This window comes from Pseudophryne corroboree, chromosome 4, assembly GCF_028390025.1.
Source record: "Pseudophryne corroboree isolate aPseCor3 chromosome 4, aPseCor3.hap2, whole genome shotgun sequence".
NCBI classification, from domain to species: domain Eukaryota; kingdom Metazoa; phylum Chordata; class Amphibia; order Anura; family Myobatrachidae; genus Pseudophryne; species Pseudophryne corroboree.
The window spans coordinates 671,482,250-671,505,207 of NC_086447.1; positions in this window are offsets into that span (position 1 = coordinate 671,482,250).

The following is a 22,958-nucleotide window of genomic DNA, read 5'->3' on the forward strand; positions in this document are numbered from 1 at the left end:
CTTGGTTTGTCTATTTTGGAGGCACAAGTATTATTTATATATTTTTTAAAATATTATTATTATATATTTTTTTAAATGGAATGGTAAAAATCTGAAAAAAAAAATGCGTGGGGTCCCCCCTCCTAAGCATAACCAGCCTTGGGCTCTTTGAGCTGATCCTGGTTGCCAAAATACGGAAAAAAAAAATGACAGGGGATCCCCCGTATTTTAACAACCAGCACCGGGCTCTGCGCCTGGTCCTGGTGCAAAAAATACGGGGGACAAAAAGAGTAGGGGTCCCCCATCTTTTTTGGACCAGCACCGGGCTCCACTAGCTGGACAGATAATACCACAGCCGGGGGTCACTTTTATACAGCGCCCTGCAGCCGTGGCATTAAATATCCAACTAGTCACCCCTGGCCGGGGTACCCTGGAGGAGTGGGGTCCCCCCCCAGCCACCCAAGGGCCAGGGGTGAAGCCCGAGGCTGTCCCCCCATCCAAGGGCTGCAGATGGGGGGCTGATAGCCTTGAGTGAAATGTAAGAATATTGTTTTTTTGCAGAAGAACTACAAGTCCCAGCAAGCCCCCCCCCCCCCCCCCCTGCAAGCCGGTACTTGGAGAACCACAAGTACCAGCATGCGGGGGGAAACGGGCCCGCTGGTACCTGTAGTTCTACTGCAAAAAAAATACCCAAATAAAAACAGGACACAGACACCGTGAAAGTATAACTTTATTACATACATGCTGACACACATACTTACCTATGTTGACACGCCGACTCTGGCCTCATCTCCAATGTCGACGTCCGGGGTACCTGAAAATAAAATTATACTCACCTGATCCAGTGTCTGGTCTTTTATTATAATCCACGTACTTGGCAAAAAAACAAACCGCATTAACCCGAACCAGACGGACTGAAAGGGGTCCCATGTTTACACATGGGACCCCTTTCCCCGAATGCAGAAACCCCCCCCCATGACTCCTGTCACAGAAAGGTCCCTTCAGCCAATCAGGAAGCGCCACTTCGTGGCACTCTCCTGATTGGCTTTGAGCGTCTGAGCTGGCAGACAGCGCATCGCACAGCTCCCTCCATTAGTTTCAATGGTGGGAACTTTCCGGTCATCGGTGGGGTTACCCGCGGTCAAATAGAAGGGTGACACTACCAATAGCTGGAACCTCATACTATTCTCTTCCACAGGTCTTGCGGAGTATCCTTCCCAAGTGGCGTGGATGTGAAGAGACACGACATTTCCCCTGATGTTCCATGGGCGACCTACTTGTGATGTGGACCTGAACCTCCGCCATGTAGCAGACAACCCCGCTCAGGTGAGATGTATTGACCAAAACTCCCTCTTGTCCAAAGTCACCCCGGCGTGTCCCAAGTGTAGCCCTCCGGCATTTGCAAAACTGCACATCCAATCATGCCCTGGCAGCAATGCTTACGCTGCGTCAGGGAATGTTTGGATGTATGGTTACGCAAGTGCCAGAGGGTTGCATTTGGGGCCGCTGTAACCTGCTTGTGTCGTGTTGCTTGTACCTTTACCTTTTCCATAGAAGGGTGACACTACCAATAGCTGGAACCTCATACTATTCTCTTCCACAGGTCTTGCGGAGTATCCTTCCCAAGTGGCTTGAATCCTCATGGATGAAAAGGGACACAACAGTTCCCCTGCTGTACCATGGGCGACCTAACAATACCACTGCATCTCATATTTAACATTGTATTTACTAATAATTTAAATAAAAACCACAGAAAACTTCTCATTTTAAAAATTTATTGAAGAAATATATAAAATGGTATTTTATTTTTGAAATAAAAAATGAAATGTAATAAAACTAAAAAGTAGTTTGTTCTTCTTTACATTCTTTTCTTGTGTAGATATCTGTGGGGAAAAAAAACATTAAGTAAAGACACTAATGATGTCATGTTCATGGAATAGTGGTGTCAGTGGTCAGCACTTTGACACGCCTGCACTTGTGGAACCACATAGCCCAGCATGACCCATTGCTGGGCTGTGTGGTTCCACAAGGGCAGGCGGTCCAAAGTTTCTTGAATATATACATTGAAACATGGCTTTACTCACCTTGGTACGCACAACACGAACTATGCCGTCCACTTCAATTTTCCACCCAATCCTATGAATAAGCCAAAAAAAAACACTAGTGAATAGTAAATTCACACAACAGTGAAAGCCTATTGTACACCAATACAAAAAGGATTTTTTTTGGTTAAAAAAAAAGTGGTATCAGAATAGCTCTTTGGCCCATCATACATGTAGCCACAAGGAGCTTTCATCCATTACCACACGCGCCCGCATACATGCCCGCGCATGTATGCCTAGACAAAGCTCCTTGGTAGTACCCGGTCACGGGTGGGGGAGCCCAACACATATAAAACAATAGTAAGAAGAAAAAAAACTAATGGGAGGGGGAGAAAGGGATACATGAAAAACATAACAGTAAATAAAACAATACGACCGGGCTTATGGTGGTTGTCCGTCCGGATCCTCGTCTTCCTCCTGATGGGGCGTCGATGCCCTGGGCGGCTGGGGAGTGTATTGACTTGGCCTCGGTGCCCGTGCGGGTGTAGATGTTGCGGCCGGTGTTGGTGGTGGAGGCATCTGGTGGGTGGGGTACATCCCTGTATATCCTTGGTACAGCTGTGACTGTCTATACCAGGATGGTGGTGGAGGAAGGGAAGGAGGCGTCCATGTGGCTTGTGATGGCGGAAGTGGTGGATCACCAGCGTGTTGATGAGCTGGCTCTGGGAGCTTATCGTACATCATCTGCAGTGTGGTTGCGATGATCTGTTGGCTGGATGCCGAATGTCGTTGGCTCTCCGACATGTTGTCAATGCTGTGTGCCAGGCATGATGTGTTCTCCACCAGCCGGTTGATGGATGTGGCCAGAATGTGAAGGATGTCCATAGTCTCCCTGTGATCTTCTCGTCTGGTCTTTTGCATTTCGGCCGTGCTGTCGGCATGAGCCTTTTGCATTTCAACCAGACTGTTTGCCATCTTCTCCATTGTCTTCTCAATGGCGTCCAGTCTGGTTTCAACGACATTCGTGTATGTATCCTGGCGGGAAGTAATCTGGGATGCTAGAGTGTGTACCCTCTGAACATTTGAGGGATCCTGCCCTTCCTGTACGTCTGCCACCAATTGCATTTGTGCAGCTGAAAAGAAAATTAGAAATTATTATACACATTCATACATTTGTTTGAAGGCTCACAATTCGATATTTACTTACACAGGGATGTAGAAACAGCAGGCTGCTGCACTTCCACCTCGTCATCCTCTGACGAATCCTGTAGGAGATCCGGCCTGTAGAAGGGACCAATCCCCGACGCAAGTCCTCTGCTGGTCCGTGGCACCTCTGTTTGCAATAGAAAAAAAAATTAAAGTTAATAAACTATACAAAACTGGTGCACCCCCCCCCACCAAAAAGTAAATACAAACCTTCTCCATCCTGAGGTGCCGCTGCTCCAGGAGCTTCGCTTGTCCTCAATTCTGGAGACTTTTCAAAGGTCCTGCTGGATACTTCTGCACGGCTGTCTTCAAACTCAAGAAAAGTCTCATCCGTTAACCCTGTAGACTCAAACAGTTCAGGTGATGGGTCCACAAGGGTAGTGTCTTGTTGAGGCTCTTCGGTCACAGTCCCAGAGCTCCTGGAGAGATGAGCTGGTGATGGCCTGCGCGCAGGAGCTGTAGTTTGGCGCCCATCTGGTGGTGTGCTCGCTGACGGTGTCTGGTGCACAGGTGACATTCTGCGTGCTGATGTCTGGCGCGCAGGTGATGGTCTGCGTGCTGACGACGTCTGGCGCGCAGGTGACTTTCTGCGCGATGACGATGTGTGGTGCGCAGGTGATGATCTGCGCGCTCCCGATGCTTGCTGCGCAGGTGATGGTCCGCGCGCTGCTGTCGAGGCCTGCTGCGCAGGTGATGGTCCGCGCGCTGGCGATGTCCTGCGCGCAGGTGATGTCCTCTGCGCGCTCCCGATGCTTGCTGCGCAGGTGATGGTCCGCGTGCTGCTGTCGATGCCTGCTGCGCAGGTGATGGTCCGCGCGCTGGCGATGTCCTGCGCGCAGGTGATGTCCTCTGGGCAGGCAAGTCTGTGGAAGAAAAAAAAACACGTTAGCAAATACAAAAAAAAAAAAAAAGATTTAGAAAAGCTCATCTGAATGTATTCTTACCATCAGGCCTCCTTTTGGACTGCTTGTCTCCCGCCATCTTCCGTCTTCTGGGCGGTTCTTCCTCCTCGGGAAAGCCAGCAGGACGGCTAGAGTCCACACCTCCGCGAACTCCTTCGACCATGGCAGGGTTCATGCGCCTTCTAATAACGTTCTCCCAGGGTAGCCACTTCAGATTGAGAGTCGGACCACCTCCCGTAGCTGTCTCATGTCGGCGCTGAATCCCCATCTTCTTCTTGGTCTGTCTGCGGCAATCACTGTACTGCTTCATGCAGTTTCTGGTGCTCCGGCGGTTTCCAGATACTGCAGTGACTTGTCTCGCGATGGCATCCCAGATGTTTCGCTTGGTCTTAGCTTCTGTGGTCTGTGCCCTTGGTCCATACAGAACGTCGTAGGACCTGTCGACGCCATCCACTAGGGCACCGTTTTCAGCCTCAGTATATCTGCTTCCACGTGGCTTCTTCGGTCCTGCATCTTCACCAGAGGCTTCCTCCTCCGACTGCTCCTCTGGCTGGCTTCTTGCCTTTAGGGATTAAAAAAAAAAAACATGCATTTACTAAGATCGGTATGTACCTGTGAGTGTCAGTATCCCTGGCAGTGCGCAAAGATACCTGTAGGTGTTCATGGCAGTGCGCAAACTAGGGTGTGTCAAGTTGGATGCTATTGTGTCGGCAGGTGTTGTCAGTATTTACCTTTCTAGGCTTTTTCTTTTTCTTTGACTTCTCCATTTGGTCCCTTGACGACCGCGGCTGGTCACTGCATGCCTGGTCGGTCGTATCCTCCTCCTGGGTCGGCTCCCACTCCTCGTTGCTATGCAGGGAAAGTTCTTCTGAGGGGTGAGGGGAATGGGGGGATCGGGGCCGCTTGTCCCTGGACATCTCTGTTGTAAAAAGAAAAAAATATATATTTTTCCAAATTTAACACACATTACAAAATTACATGCAACCACACGTCATGCTGCTGGGACCCTAGTTCTCAAGCAGGACCAAACACACATAAAAAATTAATAAAAAAAAAGTATAGAAAAAAAAAAACTGCCAAATAAGCCAAAACCCCCGTACAAGCATCCCTGCACATACTGGAGGTCAACAATGGCTGACACACACAAAATGGCTGACACACACACAAAATGGCTGACACACACAAAATGCCTGACACACACAAAATGGCTGACACACACAAAATGGCTGACACACAAATTGGCTGACACACACAAAATGGCTGACACACACAAAATGGCTGACACACACAGTCACCCCACACAAGCCAAAAAGCATCCCTGCACATGCTGGAGGTACACCAGTGCTAAAATAGGAGCAAAAAAACATGTTTGGCAAACAAACGACATGACATGTCGACCGCATGGATGACAAACTTGCTCCAAGTCACCCCAAACAAGCCAAAAAGCATCCCTGCACATGCTGGAGGTACACCAGTGCTAAAATAGGAGCAAAAAAAAAAAAAAAAATGTTTGGCAAACAAACAACATGACATGTCGACCGCATGGCCGACACAAACTTGCTCCAAGTCACCCCAAACAAGCCAAAAAGCATCCCTGCACATGCTGGAGGTACACCAGTGCTAAAATAGGATCCAAAAAACATGTTTGGCAAACAAACGACATGACATGTCGACCGCATGGATGACAAACTTGCTCCAAGTCACCCCAAACAAGCCAAAAAGCATCCCTGCACATGCTGGAGGTACACCAGTGCTAAAATAGGAGCAAAAAAACATGTTTGGCAAACAAACGACATGACATGTCGACCGCATGGCCGACACAAACTTGCTCCAAGTCACCCCAAACAAGCCAAAAAGCATCCCTGCACATGCTGGAGGTACACCAGTGCTAAAATATGAGCAAAAAAACATGTTTGGCAAACAAACGACATGACATGTCGACCGCATGGCCGACACAAACTTGCTCCAAGTCACCCCAAACAAGCCAAAAAGCATCCCTGCACATGCTGGAGGTACACCAGTGCTAAAATAGGATCCAAAAAACATGTTTGGCAAACAAACAACATGACATGTCGACCGCATGGCCGACACAAGCTTGCTCCAAGTCACCCCAAACAAGCCAAAAAGCATCCCTGCACATGCTGGAGGTACACCAGTGCTAAAATAGGATCAAAAAAACATGTTTGGCAAACAAACGACATGACATGTCGACCGCATGGCCGACACAAACTTGCTCCAAGTCACCCCAAACAAGCCAAAAAGCATCCCTGCACATGCTGGAGGTACACCAGTTCTAAAATAGGAGCAAAAAAACATGTTTTAGCAAACAAACGACATCACATGTTGACCACATTGATACCGACACACACTAAAATTAGAGATGAGCGGGTTCGGTTCCTCGGAATCCGAACCCCCACGAACTTCAGCCTTTTTACACGGGTCCGAGGCAGACTCGGATCTTCCCGCCTTGCTCGGCTAACCCGAGCGCGCCCGAACGTCATCATCCCGCTGTCGGATTCTCGCGAGGCTCGTATTCTATCGCGAGACTCGGATTCTATATAAGGAGCCGCGCGTCGCCGCCATTTTCACACGTGCATTGAGATTGATAGGGAAAGGACGTGGCTGGCGTCCTCTCCGTTAGAATAGATAGAGACACTTGAGTTGATTACTTAGTAATTTTGGGGAGCATTAGGAGTACTCAGAGTGCAGAGTTTTGCTGATAGTTACTAGTGACTCTGACCACCACCAGTTTTATTTATTATTTAATATAATCCGTTCTCTGCCTGAAAAAAAACGATACACAGTCACATACCATATCTGTGCTCAGCCTCAGTGTGCTGCATGATAATATCATCTATATGTATATCTGACTGTGCTGAGTGCTCACTGCTCACACAGCTGAATTGTGGGGGAGACTGGGGTGCAGTTATAGCAGGAGTACAGTGCACACTTTTGCTGCCAGTGTGACTGACCAGTGACCACCAGTATATTGTCTGCCTGAAAAAGTTAAACACTCCTGTGGTGGTTTTTTTTTTTTTCTATAAACGCATTCTGCTGACAGTGTCCAGCAGGTCCGTCATTCATTATATTATATAAATAATTAATTACCTGAAGTAGTGTTATATTTTTTTTGTTCATCTCTATCATCTTTATCATCTCTATATTAGCAGATGCAGTACGGTAGTCCACGGCTGTGGCTACCTCTGTGTCGTCAGTGCTCGTCCATAATTGTATACCTACCTGTGGTGGGTTTTTTTTTCTATCTTCTTCATACTAGTAGTTTAGGAGTCTGCTGACAGTGTCCAGCAGGTCCGTCATTATATTATATATACCTGCAGTAGTGATATATATATATTTTTTATATAATTATCATCTCTATACTAGCAGACGCAGTACGGTAGTCCACGGCTGTAGCTACCTCTGTGTCGTCAGTGCTCGTCCATAATTGTATACCTACCTGTGGTGGGTTTTTTTTTCTATCTTCTTCATACTAGTAGTTTAGGAGTCTGCTGACAATGTCCAGCAGGTCCGTCATTATATTATATATACCTGCAGTAGTGATATATATATATATTTTATATCATTATCATCTCTATACTAGCAGACGCAGTACGGTAGTCCACGGCTGTAGCTACCTCTGTGTCGTCAGTGCTCGTCCATAATTGTATACCTACCTGTGGTGGGTTTTTTTTTTTCTATCTTCTTCATACTAGTAGTTTAGGAGTCTGCTGACAGTGTCCAGCAGGTCCGTCATTATATTATATATACCTGCAGTAGTGATATATATATATTTTTATATCATTATCATCTCTATACTAGCAGACGCAGTACGGTAGTCCACGGCTGTAGCTACCTCTGTGTCGTCAGTGCTCGTCCATAATTGTATACCTACCTGTGGTGGGGGTTTTTTTTCTATCTTCTTCATACTAGTAGTTTAGGAGTCTGCTGACAGTGTCCAGCAGGTCCGTCATTATATTATATATACCTGCAGTAGTGATATATATATATTTTTTATATCATTATCATCTCTATACTAGCAGACGCAGTACGGTAGTCCACGGCTGTAGCTACCTCTGTGTCGTCAGTCACTCGTCATCCATAAGTATATTAGTATCCATCCATCTCCATTGTTTACCTGAGGTGCCTTTTAGTTGTGCCTATTAAAATATGGAGAACAAAAATGTTGAGGTTCCAAAAATAGGGAAAGATCAAGATCCACTTCCACCTCGTGCTGAAGCTGCTGCCACTAGTCATGGCCGAGACGATGAAATTCCATCAACGTCGTCTGCCAAGGCCGATGCCCAATGTCATAGTACAGAGCATGTAAATTCCAAAACACAAAATATCAGTAAAAAAAGGACTCAAAAATCTAAAATAAAATCGTCGGAGGAGAAGCGTAAACTTGCCAATATGCCATTTACCACACGGAGTGGCAAGGAACGGCTGAGGCCATGGCCTATGTTCATGGCTAGTGGTTCAGCTTCACATGAGGATGGAAGCACCCAGCCTCTCGCTAGAAAAATGAAAAGACTTAAGCTGGCAAAAGCACAGCAAAGAACTGTGCGTTCTTCGAAATCACAAATCCACAACGAGAGTCCAATTGTGTCGGTTGCGATGCCTGACCTTCCCAACACTGGACGTGAAGAGCATGCGCCTTCCACCATTTGCACGCCCCCTGCAAGTGCTGGAAGGAGCACCCGCAGTCCAGTTCCTGATAGTCAGATTGAAGATGTCAGTGTTGAAGTACACCAGGATGAGGAGGATATGGGTGTTGCTGGCGCTGGGGAGGAAATTGACAAGGAGGATTCTGATGGTGAGGTGGTTTGTTTAAGTCAGGCACCCGGGGAGACACCTGTTGTCCGTGGGAGGAATATGGCCATTGACATGCCTGGTGAAAATACCAAAAAAATTAGCTCTTCGGTGTGGAAGTATTTCAACAGAAATGCGGACAACAGGTGTCAAGCCGTGTGTTGCCTTTGTCAAGCTGTAATAAGTAGGGGTAAGGACGTTAACCACCTCGGAACATCCTCCCTTATACGTCACCTGCAGCGCATTCATCATAAGTCAGTGACAAGTTCAAAAACTTTGGGCGACAGCGGAAGCAGTCAACTGACCAGTAAATCCCTTCCTCTTGTAACCAAGCTCACGCAAACCACCCCACCAACTCCCTCAGTGTCAATTTCCTCCTTCCCCAGGAATGCCAATAGTCCTGCAGGCCAAGTCACTGGCAATTCTGACGAGTCCTCTCCTGCCTGGGATTCCTCCGATGCATCCTTGCGTGTAACGCCTACTGCTGCTGGCGCTGCTGTTGTTGCTGCTGGGAGTCGATGGTCATCCCAGAGGGGAAGTCGTAAGACGACTTTTACTACTTCCACCAAGCAATTAACCGTCCAACAGTCCTTTGCGAGGAAAATGAAATATCACAGCAGTCATCCTGCTGCAAAGCGGATAACTGAGGCCTTGGCATCCTGGGCGGTGAGAAACGTGGTTCCGGTATCCATCATTACTGCAGAGCCAACTATAGACTTGATTGAGGTACTGTGTCCCCGGTACCAAATACCATCTAGGTTCCATTTCTCTAGGCAGGCGATACCGAAAATGTACACAGACCTCAGAAAAAGACTCACCAGTGTCCTAAAAAATGCAGTTGTACCCAATGTCCACTTAACCACGGACATGTGGACAAGTGGAGCAGGGCAGACTCAGGACTATATGACTGTGACAGCCCACTGGGTAGATGTATTGACTCCCGCCGCAAGAACAGCAGCGGCGGCACCAGTAGCAGCATCTCGCAAATGCCAACTCTTTCCTAGGCAGGCTACGCTTTGTATCACCGCTTTCCAGAATACGCACACAGCTGAAAACCTCTTACGGCAACTGAGGAAGATAATCGCAGAATGGCTTACCCCAATTGGACTCTCCTGTGGATTTGTGGCATCGGACAACGCCAGCAATATTGTGTGTGCATTAAATATGGGCAAATTCCAGCACGTCCCATGTTTTGCACATACCTTGAATTTGGTGGTGCAGAATTATTTAAAAAACGACAGGGGCGTGCAAGAGATGCTGTCGGTGGCCAGAAGAATTGCGGGACACTTTCGGCGTACAGGCACCACGTACAGAAGACTGGAGCAACACCAAAAACGCCTGAACCTGCCCTGCCATCATCTGAAGCAAGAAGTGGTAACGAGGTGGAATTCAACCCTCTATGTGCTTCAGAGGTTGGAGGAGCAGCAAAAGGCCATTCAAGCCTATACAACTGAGCACGATATAGGAGGTGGAATGCACCTGTCTCAAGCGCAGTGGAGAATGATTTCAACGTTGTGCAAGGTTCTGCAACCTTTTGAACTTGCCACACGTGAAGTCAGTTCAGACACTGCCAGCCTGAGTCAGGTCATTCCCCTCATCAGGCTTTTGCAGAAGAAGCTGGAGACATTGAAGGAGGAGCTAACACTGAGCGATTCCGCTAGGCATGTGGGACTTGTGGATGGAGCCCTTAATTCGCTTAACAAGGATTCACGGGTGGACAATCTGTTGAAATCAGAGCACTACATTTTGGCCACCGTGCTCGATCCTAGATTTAAAACCTACCTTGGATCTCTCTTTCCGGCAGACACAAGTCTGCAGATGTTCAAAGAACTGCTGGTGAGAAAATTGTCAAGTCAAGCGGAACGCGACCTGTCAACATCTCCTCCCTCACATTCTCCCGCAACTGGGGGTGCGAGGAAAAGGCTACGAATTCCGAGCCCACCCACTGGCGGTGATGCAGGGCAGTCTGGAGCGACTGCTGATGCTGACATCTGGTCCGGACTGAAGGACCTGCCAATGATTACGGACATGTCGTCTAATGTCACTGCATATGATTCTATCACCATTGAAAGAATGGTGAAGGATTATATGAGTGACCGCATCCAAGTAGGCACGTCAGACAGTCCGTACGTATACTGGCAGGAAAAAGAGGCAATTTGGAGGCCCTTGCACAAACTGGCTTTATTCTACCTAAGTTGCCCTGCCACAAGTGTGTACTCCGAAAGAGTGTTTAGTGCCGCCGCTCACCTTGTCAGCAATCGGCGTACGAGGTTACTTCCAGAAAATGTGGAGAAGATGATGTTCATTAAAATGAATTATAATCAATTCCTCCATGGAGACATTCACCAGCAGCAATTGCCTCCACAAAGTACACAGGGAGCTGTGATGGTGGATTCCAGTGGGGACGAATTGATAATCTGTGAGGAGGGGGATGTACACGGTGATGAATTGGAGGATGATGATGAGGTGGACATCTTGCCTCTGTAGAGCCAGTTTGAGCAAGGAGAGATTAATTGCTTCTTTTTTGGTGGGGGTCCCAACCAACCCGTCATTTCAGTCACAGTCGTGTGGCAGACCCTGTCACTGAAATGATGGGTTGGTTAAAGTGTGCATGTCCTGTTTATACAACATAAGGGTGGGTGGGAGGGCCCAAGGACAATTCCATCTTGCACCTCTTTTTTCTTTCATTTTTCTTTGCGTCATGTGCTGTTTGGGGAGTGTTTTTTGGAAGGGCCATCCTGCGTGACACTGCAGTGCCACTCCTAGATGGGCCAGGTGTTTGTGTCGGCCACTAGGGTCGCTTATCTTAGTCACACAGCTACCTCATTGCGCCTCTTTTTTTTCTTCTTTGCATCATGTGCTGTTTGGGGAGTATTTTTTGGAAGGGCCATCCTGCGTGACACTGCAGTGCCACTCCTAGATGGGCCAGGTGTTTGTGTCGGCCACTAGGGTCACTTATCTTAGTCACACAGCTACCTCATTGCGCCTCTTTTTTTTTCTTCTTTGCGTCATGTGCTGTTTGGGGAGTATTTTTTGGAAGGGCCATCCGGCCTGACACTGCAGTGCCACTCCTAGATGGGCCAGGTGTTTGTGTCGGCCACTAGGGTCGCTTAGCTTACTCACACAGCTACCTCATTGCGCCTCTTTTTTTCTTTGCGTCATGTGCTGTTTGGGGAGTGTTTTTTGGAAGGGCCATCCTGCGTGACACTGCAGTGCCACTCCTAGATGGGCCAGGTGTTTGTGTCGGCCACTAGGGTCACTTATCTTAGTCACACAGCTACCTCATTGCGCCTCTTTTTTTTCTTCTTTGCGTCATGTGCTGTTTGGGGAGTATTTTTTGGAAGGGCCATCCGGCCTGACACTGCAGTGCCACTCCTAGATGGGCCAGGTGTTTGTGTCGGCCACTAGGGTCGCTTAGCTTACTCACACAGCTACCTCATTGCGCCTCTTTTTTTCTTTGCGTCATGTGCTGTTTGGGGAGTGTTTTTTGGAAGGGCCATCCTGCGTGACACTGCAGTGCCACTCCTAGATGGGCCAGGTGTTTGTGTCGGCCACTTGGGTCGCTGAGCTTAGTCATCCAGCGACCTTGGTGCAAATTTTAGGACTAAAAATAATATTGTGAGGTGTGAGGTGTTCAGAATAGACTGAAAATGAGTGGAAATTATGGTTATTGAGGTTAATAATACTTTGGGATCAAAATGACCCCCAAATTCTATGATTTAAGCTGTTTTTTTTAGGGTTTTTTGAAAAAAACACCCGAATCCAAAACACACCCGAATCCGACAAAAAAAATTCGGTGAGGTTTTGCCAAAACGCGTTCGAACCCAAAACACGGCCACGGAACCGAACCCAAAACCAAAACACAAAACCCGAAAAATTTCCGGTGCACATCTCTAACTAAAATCACCCCAAACAAGACAAAAAACATCCCTGCACATGCTGGAGGTACACCAGTTCTAAAATAGGAGCAAAAAAACATGTTTTAGCAAACAAACGACATCACATGTCGACCACATTGATACCGACACGCACTAAAATCACCCCAAACAAGACAAAAAACATCCCTGCACATGCTGGAGGTACACCAATGCAAAAGCATGACCCAAAAAGTCATTTTAAGAAAAGAAAAAAAAAACGTGAAAAACTACCCCAAAACACAAAACTCCCCAAAAAAATGCAGCAATACAAGCAGGAGCTATACACATACCTGCACACATATATATATACATACCCCAAACACCCCAAAGACATACCCCAAACACCCCATGTACACCTCATGGCAACCCCCACTACACAAACACATACATGCAACACCAGACCCACATGTGGTACTTACCTAAAAATGTAGAAATCGCTCTAAAAACGACTCTCCTCCGGGGTAACAGGTATCCTCCTGTCTGTCCTGGATTAAAGCCTGCTGGGTGTCCAAACGATACCACAGCAAACAACCAATTTGCTAGCTCTGCACCTCCACACACCTCTCTGCAGGTTCACAAAATGGCTGCTGAGCACGCAGCAAACAAGCCCTAATAAAGGACTGCAAACGGCGGGAAGTCGAATTCAGGACGCCCACTACTCGACGATTGGTCTGCTATTCGACAAGGGGAGTGTCGAATGAGTTTTGTATTGCATATGGTGAATTCATGGTCCCGGCGGGAGGGCTGCGGCTGTCGAGTACAGTCGAATTTTAAAACTGACGAAAAAAAGGCGCAATTCGTCCGGAATTGCATATACCCCTATGAGTGTACAATAGTAATACATGGATTATATTAATGTAAACTAACCTCTACTTACTACTAATAACTTTTTCCCATCATCTGTGACATTGCTGCACAGAGGTTCTCTCATCGACTACGCTGGTAATTTGCCATCAGCCGAAAGCAGAAACACACTCGCATGCCCAGAGCCAGATGATCTTTTTGCCTTTGCAGTGGATGGTACCAGTACAGATCTCTCACCCCGTATCCAATGCAAAAGCAATTACAGGGGAAGCATACGAGTCGAGTCTGGAAAATATCACATGCAGCCACGCCAGCCTTTCTTCTTATCAGTGACGTGCGGTGAGGTCAGGGGCTGAGGAGGCACTGCAATTAACAACCCCCCCCCCCCCCGCAAAAAAAAAAAAAAAAGCAGCCCCCCCCCCCTCCCACCGCTAAAACCAGCACCAGGCAGAACCAGCTGGGGGGGGGGGGGGTAATGCCATAGCAGGGGAGACACTCAGTGTGGGGTCCCCCTGCCATGCCATTATACACCCCCCAGCCAGTCAGCCCAGTGTTGGCATTCCTCGGAAAGCGAGGCCCCCAAAAAATGAAAATGGGGTCCCCCTTCCCGAGCAATAACCAGCACTGGGCTGATAGCCCAGTGCTATGCCCCGCACCCCTTGTGGCGGTGGGTGCGGGGTTCATTGTATGCTCTGTTCTTTACAGGTGGCCTACAGGTCCCAGCAAGCCTGCCCCACAGAGGCGGAACTACCGGCAGTGCAAGCAGTGCGTTGCACTGGGGCCCGCCTCTGTCCCGGGGCCCAAGCATGTAATGAGTCAAACTGACTCATTACATGCCGCTGCCCGCTGCGGGCAACCGCTGCCCGCAGCGCACAGCCGCCCGGCGAGGAGAGGAGCAGCGGCACGGACGGGGGAAGGAGGAGGAGGGAGGTGAAGGAGGGAGCCGCAGCAGCGCTTTGTTACTGGTGGAGGCGCTGCTGCTGCTGCTCCTCTGCTTCACTATAGGCTGTCTTCCGAGAACAGCCTATAGGGAAGCAGAGCGGCAGCAGCAGCAGCGCCTCCACCAGTAACAAAGCGCTGCTGCGGCTCCCTTCTTCACCTCCGTCCTCCACCTCCTCTACTGCCCGGGAATCGTCTGACGCGGCTGCACCGAGGAGCCTGAGCCGGCGGAGAGGGTAAGTATAATTCTTCTTTCTTTCTTTTTCTCTTTTTCTTTCTTTATTTCTCTTTCTTTCTTTCTTGGGCCTGCCTGCCGCTATGTGTAAAAAAGGGGAATCAGCCTGCCGCAATGTGTAAAAATGGGGGACTGCCTGCCGCTATGTGTAAAAAGGGGGGACTGCCTGACGTAATGTGTAAAAAGGGGGAATCAGCCTGCCGCAATGTGTAAAAATGGGGGACTGCCTGCCGCTATGTGTAAAAAGGGGATGCTGTCTGCCGTAATGTGTAACAAGGGCACGCTGTCTGCCGTTATGTGTAAAAAGTGCACGCTGTCTGCCGTTATGTGTTAAAAGGGCACGCTGTCTGCCGTTATGTGTAAAAAGGGCACGCTGTCTGCCGTTATGTGTAAAAAGGGCACGCTGTCTGCCGTTATGTGTAAAAAGTGCACGCTGTCTGCTGTAATGTGTAAAAAGAGGAATCTGTCCGCTGTAAGGTGTAAAAGGGTCTCTACCTGGTGTAGTGATGCTACTGTGCAGCGTAATTTGAATAATGGAGACTACTGTGTACCGTTTTATGAATTGGTATTATTTTGGGGCCACACCCCTTCCCCACGAAGCCACAACACTATGTATTTTTGCGCGCGCCTACGGCGCGCACTGCCCCTGTTTTGCATGCAGGGGTGGGGCTCCAATGCCGTTTCTTGCACACAGTGCTAAAATGTCTAGTTACGGCACTGTTGCTAGGTATCCATTTCTCTGGCCCTGAGCAGGTCCCCCTCACCAGATCCTCTCCAGGGGTGAGGGGGTGGACTTGGATGGGATGTGTGTGGGGGGGGGGGATGTGTGTGTGTGTGTGGGGGGGGGGGGACCAAAGCATTTTGTCGCACCTGGGCCCACCGCTCGCTAGTTCCGCCACTGCTGCCCCAGCATGCTGGCACTTGAAGAACCACAAGTGCCAGCATGCCCGGACATAAAGGGCCCGCTGGCACCCGTAGTCCACCTGTAAAGAAAATATTAAAAATAAAACACAACACATACTTTAAAAAAAAACTTTATTAAACAGGGTCTTCACCTGGGGGCGGCGGCCTTTAAGCTCTTTTGCGTGGCCGCCGCCTTTCCCAGGGCTTCTGGCTTCTTCACCTGGGGGGGGTGCCACCTCCCCAGGGCTTCTGGTGTCTTCCTCCGGCGTTTTCACCTGGGAGGCGGCGGCCTGTAAGCTCTTTTGCATGGCCGCCGCCTTCCCAGGACTTCCAGCATCTTCACCTGGTGGGCGGCGGCTGCTAAGCTCTTTTGCATAGCCGCCGCCCATCCAGGACTTCCAGCATCTTCACCTGGTGGGCGGCGGCTGCTAAGCTCTTTTGCATAGCCGCCGCCCATCCAGGACTTCCGGCGTCTTCGGTCTTCAGGAGCTCTTCTCAGCTCCTCCTCCGCCGTCGGACTGACAGCCGCTGCCTCGCGCTGACTTATATAAGTCAGCGGATGGGGCGGGGCGATGACGCGGCGAGCCATGATTGGCTCGCGGCGGCCATCTTGAATTTCAAAAATTACGCTGAGGCGCCATTTTTGAAATGGGTACCGCTTCCGCTGCCAAACTCTGCTGAACTGTAGGTAATGCCGCGCCCCGCCGCCGCTACCGTCGTCCGCATCACCGCCGCCAGCACCTCCGCCGCCCGGCCCGCCGCATCCCGCACCTCCGCCGCCACCGAGGCCCACACAGTGATTGACAGCGGATCCAGTGACGGATTCGCTGGCCAATCACTGTGGCCTCACTGACAGGGGACGTGCTTTCATAGGTTGAAAGCACGTCCCTGTAGGAAAGCGGCACCATGCTTTTCCATACAATTTCAATGGGCTATTCCTGCCCATTGTTAGGACCCACCCGCACCCGCCCCCCGCTCCCATATCTTTTATCAGTCGGTACGGTAGGCACCACGATCGGTGCCTCCCAAACTGATTTAATCATGAGTAAAATAATAAAGAAGATACTTATGTGTCATAAGTATCTTCTTTGTATTATTTTACTCATTAATGACAGGGGAGGCACTGCCTCCCCTGACTGCACATCCCTGCTTCTTATATGTAAATGCAAACCTAATGTGGTGAGATTATTGTATCTCCGAGCACTGTCTCCTCGGCTAAGAAAAGCTTATCTGAACCAGTATGTCTTTTTTATTACATGTCTTTGTGTGTGTTATTTTGTATATATTTCGCCTTTTAAAAATTGTAATTGTAATTATAGTGCATGAATTCATTAAATGTTAAGTTTTATCAAAAATTACAGCAATGACAGTGAGTACATAAACCCAGTATCAGATATCAGTTAGAGTGCTCCTATCGAAAAAAGTTCTGTGCCGCTCTCTTGCGGTTTTCCCAGTGTCTGGTTTTTCAAATGGGGCTCGGTGGCTCCTACTGGACTTAATGAATCTAACCCTCTCAATGTCTTTTTACACTGATCATTATACAGGAAGTGCCTTTACATAATATACAGAATATACTGTATATTCTGTAGTGATGTGCACCGGAAATTTTTCGGGTTTTGTGTTTTGGTTTTGGGTTCGGTTCCGCGGCCGTGTTTTGGGTTCGAACGCGTTTTGGCAAAACCTCACCGAATTTTTTTTGTCGGATTCGGGTGTGTTTTGGATTCGGTTGTTTTTTTAAAAAAACCCTAAAAAACAGCTTAAATCATTGAATTTGGGGGTCATTTTGATCCCATAGTATTATTCACCTCAATTACCATAATTTCCACTCATTTCCAGTCTATTCTGAACACCTCACACCTCACAATATTATTTTTAGTCCTAAAATTTGCACCGAGGTCGCTGGATGACTAAGCTCAGCGACCCAAGTGGCCAACACAAACACCTGGCCCATCTAGGAGTGGCACTGCAGTGTCACGCAGGATGGCCCTTCCAAAAAACACTCCCCAAACAGCACATGACGCAAAGAAAAAAAGAGGCGCAATGAGGTAGCTGTGTGAGTAAGCTAAGCGACCCTAGTGGCCGACACAAACACCTGGCCCATCTAGGAGTGGCACTGCAGTGTCAGGCCGGATGGCCCTTCCAAAAAATACTCCCCAAACAGCACATGACGCAAAGAAGAAAAAAAAGAGGCGCAATGAGGTAGCTGTGTGACTAAGATAAGTGACCCTAGTGGCCGACACAAACACCTGGCCCATCTAGGAGTGGCACTGCAGTGTCACGCAGGATGGCCCTTCCAAAAAACACTCCCCAAACAGCACATGACGCAAAGAAAAAAAGAGGCGCAATGAGGTAGCTGTGTGAGTAAGCTAAGCGACCCTAGTGGCCGACACAAACACCTGGCCCATCTAGGAGTGGCACTGCAGTGTCAGGCCGGATGGCCCTTCCAAAAAATACTCCCCAAACAGCACATGACGCAAAGAAGAAAAAAAAGAGGCGCAATGAGGTAGCTGTGTGACTAAGATAAGTGACCCTAGTGGCCGACACAAACACCTGGCCCATCTAGGAGTGGCACTGCAGTGTCACGCAGGATGGCCCTTCCAAAAAATACTCCCCAAACAGCACATGACGCAAAGAAGAAAAAAAAGAGGCGCAATGAGGTAGCTGTGTGACTAAGATAAGTGACCCTAGTGGCCGACACAAACACCTGGCCCATCTAGGAGTGGCACTGCAGTGTCACGCAGGATGGCCCTTCCAAAAAATACTCCCCAAACAGCACATGATGCAAAGAAGAAAAAAAAGAGGCGCAATGAGGAAGCTGTGTGACTAAGATAAGCGACCCTAGTGGCCGACACAAACACCTGGCCCATCTAGGAGTGGCACTGCAGTGTCACGCAGGATGGCCCTCCAAAAAACACTCCCCAAACAGCACATGACGCACAGAAAAATGAAAGAAAAAAGAGGTGCAAGATGGAATTGTCCTTGGGCCCTCCCACCCACCCTTATGTTGTATAAACAGGACATGCACACTTTAACCAACCCATCATTTCAGTGACAGGGTCTGCCACACGACTGTGACTGAAATGACGGGTTGGTTTGGACCCCCACCAAAAAAGAAGCAATTAATCTCTCCTTGCACAAACTGGCTCTACAGAGGCAAGATGTCCACCTCATCATCATCCTCCGATTCATCACCGTGTACATCCCCCTCCTCACAGATTATCAATTCGTCCCCACTGGAATCCACCATCACAGCTCCCTGTGTACTTTGTGGAGGCAATTGCTGCTGGTGAATGTCTCCATGGAGGAATTGATTATAATTCATTTTAATGAACATCATCTTCTCCACATTTTCTGGAAGTAACCTCGTACGCCGATTGCTGACAAGGTGAGCGGCGGCACTAAACACTCTTTCGGAGTACACACTTGTGGGAGGGCAACTTAGGTAGAATAAAGCCAGTTTGTGCAAGGGCCTCCAAATTGCCTCTTTTTCCTGCCAGTATACGTACGGACTGTCTGACGTGCCTACTTGGATGCGGTCACTCATATAATCCTCCACCATTCTTTCAATGGTGAGAGAATCATATGCAGTGACAGTAGACGACATGTCCGTAATCGTTGGCAGGTCCTTCAGTCCGGACCAGATGTCAGCATCAGCAGTCACTCCAGACTGCCCTGCATCACCGCCAGCGGGTGGGCTCGGAATTCTGAGCCTTTTCCTCGCACCCCCAGTTGCGGGAGAATGTGAAGGAGGAGATGTTGACAGGTCGCGTTCCGCTTGACTTGACAATTTTCTCACCAGCAGTTCTTTGAACCCCTGCAGACTTGTGTCTGCCGGAAAGAGAGATCCAAGGTAGGTTTTAAATCTAGGATCGAGCACGGTGGCCAAAATGTAGTGCTCTGATTTCAACAGATTGACCACCCGTGAATCCTTGTTAAGCGAATTAAGGGCTCCATCCACAAGTCCCACATGCCTAGCGGAATCGCTCAGTGTTAGCTCCTCCTTCAATGTCTCCAGCTTCTTCTGCAAAAGCCTGATGAGGGGAATGACCTGACTCAGGCTGGCAGTGTCTGAACTGACTTCACGTGTGGCAAGTTCAAAAGGTTGCAGAACCTTGCACAACGTTGAAATCATTCTCCACTGCGCTTGAGACAGGTGCATTCCACCTCCTATATCGTGGTCAGTTGTATAGGCTTGAATGGCCTTTTGCTGCTCCTCCAACCTCTGAAGCATATAGAGGGTTGAATTCCACCTCGTTACCATTTCTTGCTTCAGATGGAGGCAGGGCAGGTTCAGGCGTTTTTGGTGTTGCTCCAGTCTTCTGTACGTGGTGCCTGTATGCCGAAAGTGTCCCGCAATTCTTCTGGCCACCGACAGCATCTCTTGCACGCCCCTGTCGTTTTTTAAATAATTCTGCACCACCAAATTCAAGGTATGTGCAAAACATGGGACGTGCTGGAATTTGCCCATATTTAATGCACACACAATATTGCTGGCGTTGTCCGATGCCACAAATCCACAGGAGAGTCCAATTGGGGTAAGCCATTCTGCGATGATCTTCCTCAGTTGCCGTAAGAGGTTTTCAGCTGTGTGCGTATTCTGGAAAGCGGTGATACAAAGCGTAGCCTGCCTAGGAAAGAGTTGGCGTTTGCGAGATGCTGCTACTGGTGCCGCCGCTGCTGTTCTTGCAGCGGGAGTCAATACATCTACCCAGTGGGCTGTCACAGTCATATAGTCCTGAGTCTACCCTGCTCCACTTGTCCACATGTCCGTGGTTAAGTGGACATTGGGTACAACTGCATTTTTTAGGACACTGGTGAGTCTTTTTCTGAGGTCTGTGTACATTTTCGGTATCGCCTGCCTAGAGAAATGGAACCTAGATGGTATTTGGTACCGGGGACACAGTACCTCAATCAAGTCTATAGTTGGCTCTGCAGTAATGATGGATACCGGAACCACGTTTCTCACCGCCCAGGATGCCAAGGCCTCAGTTATCCGCTTTGCAGCAGGATGACTGCTGTGATATTTCTTCTTCCTCGCAAAGGACTGTTGGACAGTCAATTGCTTGGTGGAAGTAGTAAAAGTCGTCTTACGACTTCCCCTCTGGGATGACGATCGACTCCCAGCAGCAACAACAGCAGCGCCAGCAGCAGTAGGCATTACACGCAAGGATGCATCGGAGGAATCCCAGGCAGGAGAGGACTCGTCAGAATTGCCAGTGACTTGGCCTGCAGGACTATTGGCATTCCTTGGGAAGGAGGAAATTGACACTGAGGGAGTTGGTGGGGTGGTTTGCGTGAGCTTGGTTACAAGAAGAAGGGATTTACTGGTCAGTGGACTGCTTCCGCTGTCGCCCAAAGTTTTTGAACTTGTCACTGACTTATGATGAATGCGCTGCAGGTGACGTATAAGGGAGGATGTTCCGAGGTGGTTAACGTCCTTACTCCTACTTATTACAGCTTGACAAAGGCAACACACGGCTTGACAAATGTTGTCCGCATTTCTGTTGAAATACTTCCACACCGAAGAGCTGATTTTTTTGGTATTTTCACCAGGCATGTCAATGGCCATATTCCTCCCACGGACAACAGGTGCCTCCCCGGGTGCCTGACTTAAACAAACCACCTCACCATCAGAATCCTTCTTGTCAATTTCCTCCCCAGCGCCAGCAACACCCATATCCTCCTCATCCTGGTGTACTTCAACACTGACATCTTCAATCTGACTATCAGGAACTGGACTGCGGGTGCTCCTTCCAGCACTTGCAGGGGGCGTGCAAATGGTGGAAGGCGCATGCTCTTCACGTCCAGTGTTGGGAAGGTCAGGCATCGCAACCGACACAATTGGACTCTCCTTGTGGATTTGTGATTTCGAAGAACGCACAGTTCTTTGCTGTGCTTTTGCCAGCTTAAGTCTTTTCATTTTTCTAGCGAGAGGCTGAGTGCTTCCATCCTCATGTGAAGCTGAACCACTAGCCATGAACATAGGCCAGGGCCTCAGCCGTTCCTTGCCACTCCGTGTGGTAAATGGCATATTGGCAAGTTTACGCTTCTCCTCCGACGATTTTATTTTAGATTTTTGAGTCCTTTTTTTACTGATATTTTGTGTTTTGGATTTTACATGCTCTGTACTATGACATTGGGCATCGGCCTTGGCAGACGACGTTGATGGAATTTCATCGTCTCGGCCATGACTAGTGGCAGCAGCTTCAGCACGAGGTGGAAGTGGATCTTGATCTTTCCCTATTTTTGGAACCTCAACATTTTTGTTCTCCATATTTTAATAGGCACAACTAAAAGGCACCTCAGGTAAACAATGGAGATGGATGGATACTAGTATACTTATGGATGACGAGTGACTGACGACACAGAGGTAGCTACAGCCGTGGACTACCGTACTGCGTCTGCTAGCATAGAGATGATAATGATATAAAAAATATATATATATCACTACTGCAGGTATATATATAATATAATGACGGACCTGCTGGACACTGTCAGCAGACTCCTAAACTACTAGTATGAAGAAGATAGAAAAAAAAAACCCCACCACAGGTAGGTATACAATTATGGACGAGCACTGACGACACAGAGGTAGCTACAGCCGTGGACTACCGTACTGCGTCTGCTAGTATAGAGATGATAATGATATAAAAAATATATATATATCACTACTGCAGGTACATATAATATAATGACGGACCTGCTGGACACTGTCAGCAGACTCCCAAACTACTAGTATGAAGAAGATAGAAAAAAAAACTCCACCACAGGTAGGTATACAATTATGGACGAGCACTGACGACACAGAGGTAGCTACAGCCGTGGACTACCGTACTGCGTCTGCTAGTATAGAGTAGAGATGAGCGGATTCGGTTTTACTCGGTTTTACTCGGTTCTCAAAACCGAATCTTATTGGCTATCCAAAACACGTGACATCCGTGAGCCAATTAGATGCCGTTTTGAGAACCGAGTAAAACCGAGTAAAACCGAACCCGCTCATCTCTAGTATAGAGATGATAATGATATAAAAAATATATATATATCACTACTGCAGGTATATATAATATAATGACGGACCTGCTGGACACTGTCAGCAGACTCCTAAACTACTGGTATGAAGAAGATAGAAAAAAAAAACCCATCACAGGTAGGTATACAATTATGGACGAGCACTGACGACACAGAGGTAGCTACAGCCATGGACTACCGTACTGCGTCTGCT